Here is a 7,561-nt window from a genome sequence, read left to right as displayed (position 1 = left end):
TGTTTAAAATTAAGAGAATTACTGCATTTTTGTGTATCCCACAGAGAGATGCAGGTTATTTTCTGACTTTGCTAAATGGCTCCAAGGAAACCCACCTACCATACTTGCTTTCTCCCGATGCTATTGTATGGGCATTCTACTAACTAATTTCCACTTTTCCATGTGGTTTGTCTACGTTGGGACCCTGCTTGGTCAAACACAGAGCAAAGCACGGTGAATGTTGGCTGTTTACAAAATATTTTCACCAATATTCTGCTATGATGGAATTAGTCAATACATTTTATTTCTCGCAACCGCTTATAGGTATGTTTAGGTTGTGACTGTAAAAAAGCAAAGCAGAAGGATTTGTGACATTCTGTTTGAAAAGGGAGAAGATATCCAAAACATTAATTTATTACTGCAGTTTGGTTGGTTCTCATGAATCTCTGGGCAATATTATGGGATACTGGCGTCATAGTGTATGGAAAACTTTGTGTGAATAATCTGTCTGCATTCATATAATATTACTTTAGCTAAGAAAACTTTGGTCATTTATGCTCTGGGATATTAAATATTTCCAATCATCGCAAATTATCTGATTAGTGAAGTGTACTCTCTGTATCTTTGAAAGCCTTAGTCGCCCTACAGTTGAAGTCCGAGACAAATCAGCATAAACACCAAACATCTAGTCCAATTTTGTGAATGTCTCATCTGACCTCAGGCAATCTCAATTCATTTCAATTAGTAACTAAGGGATTAAATCCACAAGCATTCTTTTGAGTGCTTAAGTCCAATTTTGTGAATGTCTCATCTGACCTCAGGCAATCTCAATTCATTTCAATTAGTAACTAAGGGATTAAATCCACAAGCATTCTTTTGAGTGCTCATCTTTAAGGACTTTGAAACTGGTGGAACACAGTTCTAGTCCTGCTGTGGACAAAGCTGTAAAAATGGCAACCAATGTTAAGAGAGATGCTAGTTTGCTCCTTGGCAACTGAGGATGTGCCATTGAGCGATGGATTGTGTCTATGTCCAAAGCTCAAGATTTTTAGACCAAGACCATTCACTTTAACGTATCCTTGCGTGCCTGCATGTGTGTGATTTAATCCGGTGTCCGATTTACAACATGAGAATTATATGCTGTAGTAAAAATTTTCAATTTTATATGCTACAAATAAAACAATGAAACAAATGATGATGCACTACAGTAGGAACCAATAATTTTAAAGTGGAACAATAATGACCATTTGGAGTGGTCGACCTACCATGCACGTCTTTGGAATATGGAAGAAAACCGGAGTGCCCAGAGTAAACCTGTACAGGCATGGGGAGAACATGCAAACTCCACACAGGAAGGCCGGAGCCGGAATTTAATCCTGCACCCTTTATCCATTCATCTTCTATCGTTTATTCGGAGTCGGGTCGCCGGGGCAGCAGCTTTAGGAAGGACGCCCAGACTTGCCTCTCCCCAGCCATTTCATCCAGCTCATCCCGGGGGATAACAAGGTGTTCCCAGGACAGCCGAGAGACATAGTACCTCCAGCGCGTCCTGGGTCGTCCCCGGGGTCTCCTGCCGGTGGGACATGCCCAGGAGGCATCCTAATGAGATGCCCCAGCCACCTCATCTGGCTCCTCTCAACGTGGAGGAGCAGTGGCTTGACTCTGAGTCCCTCACGGATGACCGAGCTTCTCACCCTCTCTCTGAGGGAGAGCCCGGACACCCTGCGGAGGAAACTCATTTCAGCCGTTTGTATCCGGGATCTTGTTCTTTCGGTCACGACCGATAGCTCGTGACCATAGGTGAGGGTAGGAGCGTAGATCGACCGGTAAATTGAGAGCTTTGCCTTTCTGAAGGCAGAGGGAGGCTACCCTCTTGTTCACCGGGGTGAACCCCAATGTGCTGGCGCGCAGCCAGATGGGCAATAAGTATGTCCATGCCTGATATGCGCCTCTCATCGTGGGCAACTCCAGAGTGGAAGAGAGTCCAGTCCCTCTCAAGATGACCTGTATCAGAACCCAAACTTTGTGTGAAGCAAGTTCGACTATGTCTAGTCGGACCTTTTCTGCCTTGCACACCAACTCGGGCTCCTTTCCTGCCAGAGAGGTGACATTCTATGTCCCAAGAGTCAGCTTCTGTAGCCCGGGGATCGGACCGCCAAGGTACCCGCCTTTGGCCACTGCCCAGTTCACTCTGCACCCGACCCCTTCAGCCCCTCCCACAGGTGGTGAGCCCATGGGACGGGCCACATTACCTTTTCAGGCTGTGCCATAAGTGCAGGCCCGGCCACCAGGCGCTCGCCTTCAAACCCCAACTCCAGGCCTGGCTCCAGAGGGGGCCCCCAGTGACCCGCATCCGGGCAAGGGAGTATGGTATCCATTTTTATTAATTATCATCAGGGATCTGTGAGCCGTGCTTTGTCTGGTCCCTCACCTAGGACCCTTTTGCAAAGGGTGACCCAGCCAGGGACATAAAGCCCCAGACAACTTGGCTCCTAGGATCATTAGAACACGCAAACCCCTCCACTACGATAAGGTGACGACTCATGGAGGGGTTGCCACGCCCCCATCAAAAGTAAATACCAAAGAGACAACAACCTTTATTAATTTTTGAGCAATGAGGTTTAGTAAGTCATCACATCAGCATCTCTAATTATTTTTGCATATCAAATTTTGGTATGCATTTGTTTTTATCAAGCAGTGTTCATTCTTGTGTAGTTTTGCATATTTCACATGAAAGAGCTTCAACAAGTTTAATTTAGTGATTTTTTTTATTCTGTTATTATTATTTGTCTGTTACTTTCACCCACTGCGATAAACACTATAATTGTTTGTCCGCATTTGTCAAGCTTTTTCACCAGGAGATGACAATAACAGTAGTTGGGGTGGTTAGGGAGCAAAATACAAATGACAAAGTCAAAATATGAGCTTGGCCTTATCCCTTCCCTTTATTTATTGTACAAATATATCTTGGAGACAGAGACAGAGCTTGTCTGATGCTGAGGCTTCACTGACCTAGCCACAGCACACTTGCAAAACAAAATCTTGGTCGAGACAAACAACAGAAAGACCATAATTCTTGGGCCCAGTGACAGAGGGCTCAACTTAGCATGAGCCCCCCCTTCCTGTGGTCAGCCAGGCTTGTTTTCTGGCCTGTGATCCCTATTAACCAGAGGTGCAGATTCAGATTAATCGAGGACCTTGTGATTCGGGGAGGTCAGGGGTGAACTAGATTGATAGATACAACTTCTCTCCCTCATCTCCCACTGTGCAACTTCTGCTGAGCCAACAGTCTGATGGCTCAGATGAGCAAGCAGCCTTAATGTGGGGTGTTAGGAGGGTGGCAGAATAATATGTGTCCTAAAGATTCAGCCAATAAGAATCATTTGTTTTAACGAGATTTGTGATATTAACTATGTGCTTGTGTCAATGTGATGACAAAATAATAATAATACTTTTGTACTATGAAAAAACAATCTCATGTTGGAAAAAATTCAAAATTTAAAAGGAGGCGTGTCATCTACTGTATAAGGTGGGGTTGAGCTATTATTATGTTTTATCTTTACTATACCTAAGGAATTTACTCCACTACATTTGCTGTAATTACTTCAGTCATGGTCATGGTTATTTAGTTATTCCAAACTGACCTTAATCACAATTGCATGTCGCTAAAAGACCATCACTGTAATGGATAATGCTTTAATTGTAGAGAAGATAACCCATCTTGTCTTAGCCGCCACCCGACTTTTCTTGCATCTTAGAGTATCTTGTTAATAACTTGTAAATGGCTGCTCATTGCTGACAATAGTTAGTATTGTCAATAGTTATAAATTGTACGCCATAGGATAATATCAAGATATCAGACCATTTTTGCAACACAAAATTGACAATAGGTGAATTTTCAAAGTGACTCAAATATTTTTTTTTCTCATGGTACCATGATGGATAAGTGATTTGCACATCTGGCTCAATGTGAAACAGTTCTGGGTTGATCGAATTTCTGCTCAGTTTGCACAATCTTCCTGTGCTTGCGTGAGTGTTCTTCGGGTACTCAAGCTTCCTCCCATGTTCCGAAAGCCTATATTTAAATCCTTGAACGAAGCAAGATTCTAAACTTGTGTGTCGGTGTGGATGTTCGAGGGAACTGTTGTTTGTCAAATGTGGCATGTGATTTTCTCTGGGTGTAACTCACCTCTTGCCCAATATCAGATGGGACAGGTTCACGCTCACACGTAACCCTAAAGAGGACAAGCGATACAGAAAATGGATATATAGCAATATTGTGTAGCTTTATGAGAGAATATGTCACGTGGATAATGAAAAATTTAATAAATTCACTCTCCATTTCTTTCAGATTACACAACAACTGGACTTATACAATAACACATAAAATTGAGTTAGTCTTGCAATTGTATAACAGGCATGGACAAAATCACTTATTGCAGTTTGGGTAACAGCAAGAGTGTGGTTACCCTGGACTGGTCACCAGTTATTGGGCACATGTATGCAGTTTAACTGTGCGCATGTGTGGAATTTTCAGTCTTTTGGTATTTTGCTAGACTTTGCACTGGTAGAATTGGGCATGACAGAGGCATTTACACCTCTGTGTGTTGTTGTAGGATGGAAGTAGACTTTCCCCAGTCCAGTTGTGTTTAGAACAGCTGTGTAGTCTTGTCTTGCTAAACCTTGGGCCTGGTTCACCGCATTTGGTCCCATGGCGTTTCCTAAATTTGTTCTTAAAAAGAAGACAAACATTGATGTGGAATTTATGAGTTATGAGTTCTTTCTTATACTGCATTCAAATGTAAAGTTATGTTCAGTCATGTAATGATGTTGTAAATCCTAAGATTATAATACAATTGTACAATGAGCAGAAATCCATCCATTTATTGAACACAGCTTGCTCTGTTCAGGATGACAGGCTAGCTGGAGCCTATCCCAAATCTGAGCATACAGTCTGGATCGGTCACCATTTAACCACACTTACCTTTGATAAACAATTTACATTAGTTTTTTTTAATTAGACAATTGCAGGTTTATTTTCTAGTACGCCTTTGGAATGAGGAGGCGACCAGAGCCTTTTAAGGAAACCAACATAAGCACAAGGAGAAAATGCAGCCAATACACAGAGACCCCTGCAAAGATTTTGAGACAGGTATGCTAACCCCATGTTCCACTATGCGACCAAATCACGTAAGTGCAATCGGCAATTTGTTACATTTGATTGCATTGTTTAGTGAGCATACGAGGAATGCCACACACATCTTGTGCGTAAGTGCTTAAGTGGGACTTCGGCCATCACTTATAAAAGTGGCTCTGAATGTTCCCCTAGACTAGCTGCTCATATCATGTCGAGACATTCTGTGTGTGGCATTTTATATGTACTGTGAATTAGCCAGTGTTGTGTAACAGTCAGAGGAGTGCCGGTCTGTCTGGTCGTCCGTATAAAAAAAAAAAGTCAACAGGTGAGAAACTCTATTTGGTTTTTCACCTGTTGAGTTGTGGTAGCCACCATACAGTGGCTACCAAAGAGCTTTAGAAGGCCACACATTCACAGATGTTATAGATATGCTTGGTTCCCAACCGTAATCTGGGTCACACTGAAGTCCTTGTTTTTTTGGCACTGTTTTTCATCTTGCTTCTTACACTCAACTCAATATTCTCTTATCTTCACACACTCTTATTACTTTGACTCATTCCTGCCTTCCTCATCCAGAACACTTCTTCACGCCTATGTACACGCTGCATCGCACCTGCATAGTTGTCACTCACACTCAGGTACTAAAAATACCTGGAATAATGCCAAACATTTTTAAGTTTGATATGACTTGTTTAACCAGGGTCCCACTCCGCATTGTAGGTTTCTTAAAGTTGAGGAGATGTCCTCTCTGGGACAAACGGCTATCATGTTTTTGACATGTCTAACATTGTGAGAGACAGGCTAATTGCAGAGGTTACTATTCACATCCACTTAATTTACTTAATTTACTTCCAGATAAACATTTACATTTTATCTGAATGTAGTGAATTGGCGGAATGCACACGTGAGACAAAGACGCTGTTCCTGGTTTCCAACAGAAATGGAAATCTCTATCTTTGGCAGACTTCCATGTTAGTGTGCTGAAATGGTCCATTTGAATGACTGAGAGGTTAGTCGGTAGACGGATAGGGACAACTACACAGACGGATGAAAAAACACTTCAGATCATCCTCGATCCGTACTTTTTTAAAACGTTCTCATCCGTTGTCCTTCAACGACTGAATGGCTTTCTAGGACAGATGGATGGACGGACCATTCTGTCCCTGGGACAGAATGCCCACCTCTTGTAACAATGGAGTCAAACTCCAGAATGGCACACTCCAGACATATTTTCAGATATAAGACAACAGATTTACTTGATTGATTAATTTTACTTGATGGATATGGGAAAACTCCCAAGCAAGCCAACTATTGATATTCATTCAATTAAAAAGTTAATTTCTCATAATGTCCTCTTTACGGTTAGGTCCTAGGATCCATTGTCTTTAAGAGGTTCCAAACTAGAATCACAGTAGGATAACATGACAATGAAACGAAAATCATAAAATCATTTCGTCACATTGCAATTATGCTATTGTGATTTTTCCAAATTTAGAAACAAGTTATGGTCAATCATCAAAGACCCTCCGCTTTGTCCATATATTTCCACAGAATGAACCTTTGTACCGAACAGATTCTGAGAAAGCCACCCGCAATACCCCATCCCAGCTAACAACAGACATTTTCACTTTTTGAATCACTTACTGAGCAAAAAAGATCATTTTCCTAATTTATTGTATGCTGATTGAAGGGGTGAATAATGTACATATATGGAGGATATGTGGAGCTTAAAGAGAACCAGAGAGGCATTATTTCAAGAAGGTGAAGCTAACGCTTTAATTGCACTACTACTCCTACTACGACTACTACTCTTATTATTACTACATATACATACATACACACACACACACACAGACACACACACACACACACACACACACACACACACACACACACACACACACACACACACACACACACACACACACACACGCACACACACACACACACACACACTCACTTGGTCCTTTTTGCTCCTCTTATTTATTTATTTGTTGTGTTATTTATTCATTATTTATTCAGCACGCTGTTGTTTACTTGTTTACTTGATTGTCTATTGTGGGCCATGTCTTGTCACCGTGGGATAGAGGGGAACGAAATTTCGGTTTCTTTGTGTGTCTTTGGCATGTGGAGAAATTGACAATAAAGCTGACTTTGACTTTTTGACACACACACACACATACATACATACATACATACATACATACATACATACATACATACATACATACATACATACATACATACATACATACATACATACATACATACATACATACAAACACCGACATCACTGGTGCTTTAAAATCATAATACATGCATTATTTATACTATCAAAATGTGTGTGCTTATCAATTACAACATTATCAAATGCATTTGGGATTTAACAAAAATAGCCTCTAATGGAAATCATGCTTTGTCAAAAATGTTATGAAACATTTTAGA

The 7,561-nt window shown here is 41.3% G+C and overlaps 1 long non-coding RNA gene across 1 annotated transcript; it reads right to left on the bottom strand.

Moving 5' to 3' along the window:
- Nucleotides 1-3,026: 3,026 nt before the first annotated feature.
- LOC148398405 (uncharacterized) lies at nucleotides 3,027-4,673 on the bottom strand. The gene is made up of 3 exons (XR_015858559.1): nucleotides 4,578-4,673; nucleotides 4,169-4,214; nucleotides 3,027-3,138 (listed from the first exon to the last, which is right to left on the bottom strand). It is a non-coding gene; the product is annotated as an uncharacterized LOC148398405 (long non-coding RNA).
- Nucleotides 4,674-7,561: the final 2,888 nt, after the last annotated feature.

This window comes from Syngnathus floridae, chromosome 5 (assembly GCF_059516105.1).
Source record: "Syngnathus floridae isolate MCC-2025c chromosome 5, RoL_Sflo_1.0, whole genome shotgun sequence".
Classification (NCBI taxonomy): domain Eukaryota; kingdom Metazoa; phylum Chordata; class Actinopteri; order Syngnathiformes; family Syngnathidae; genus Syngnathus; species Syngnathus floridae.
Note: the sequence above shows the minus strand (reverse complement) of the source record. Positions and strands in the feature narration are given on the sequence as shown.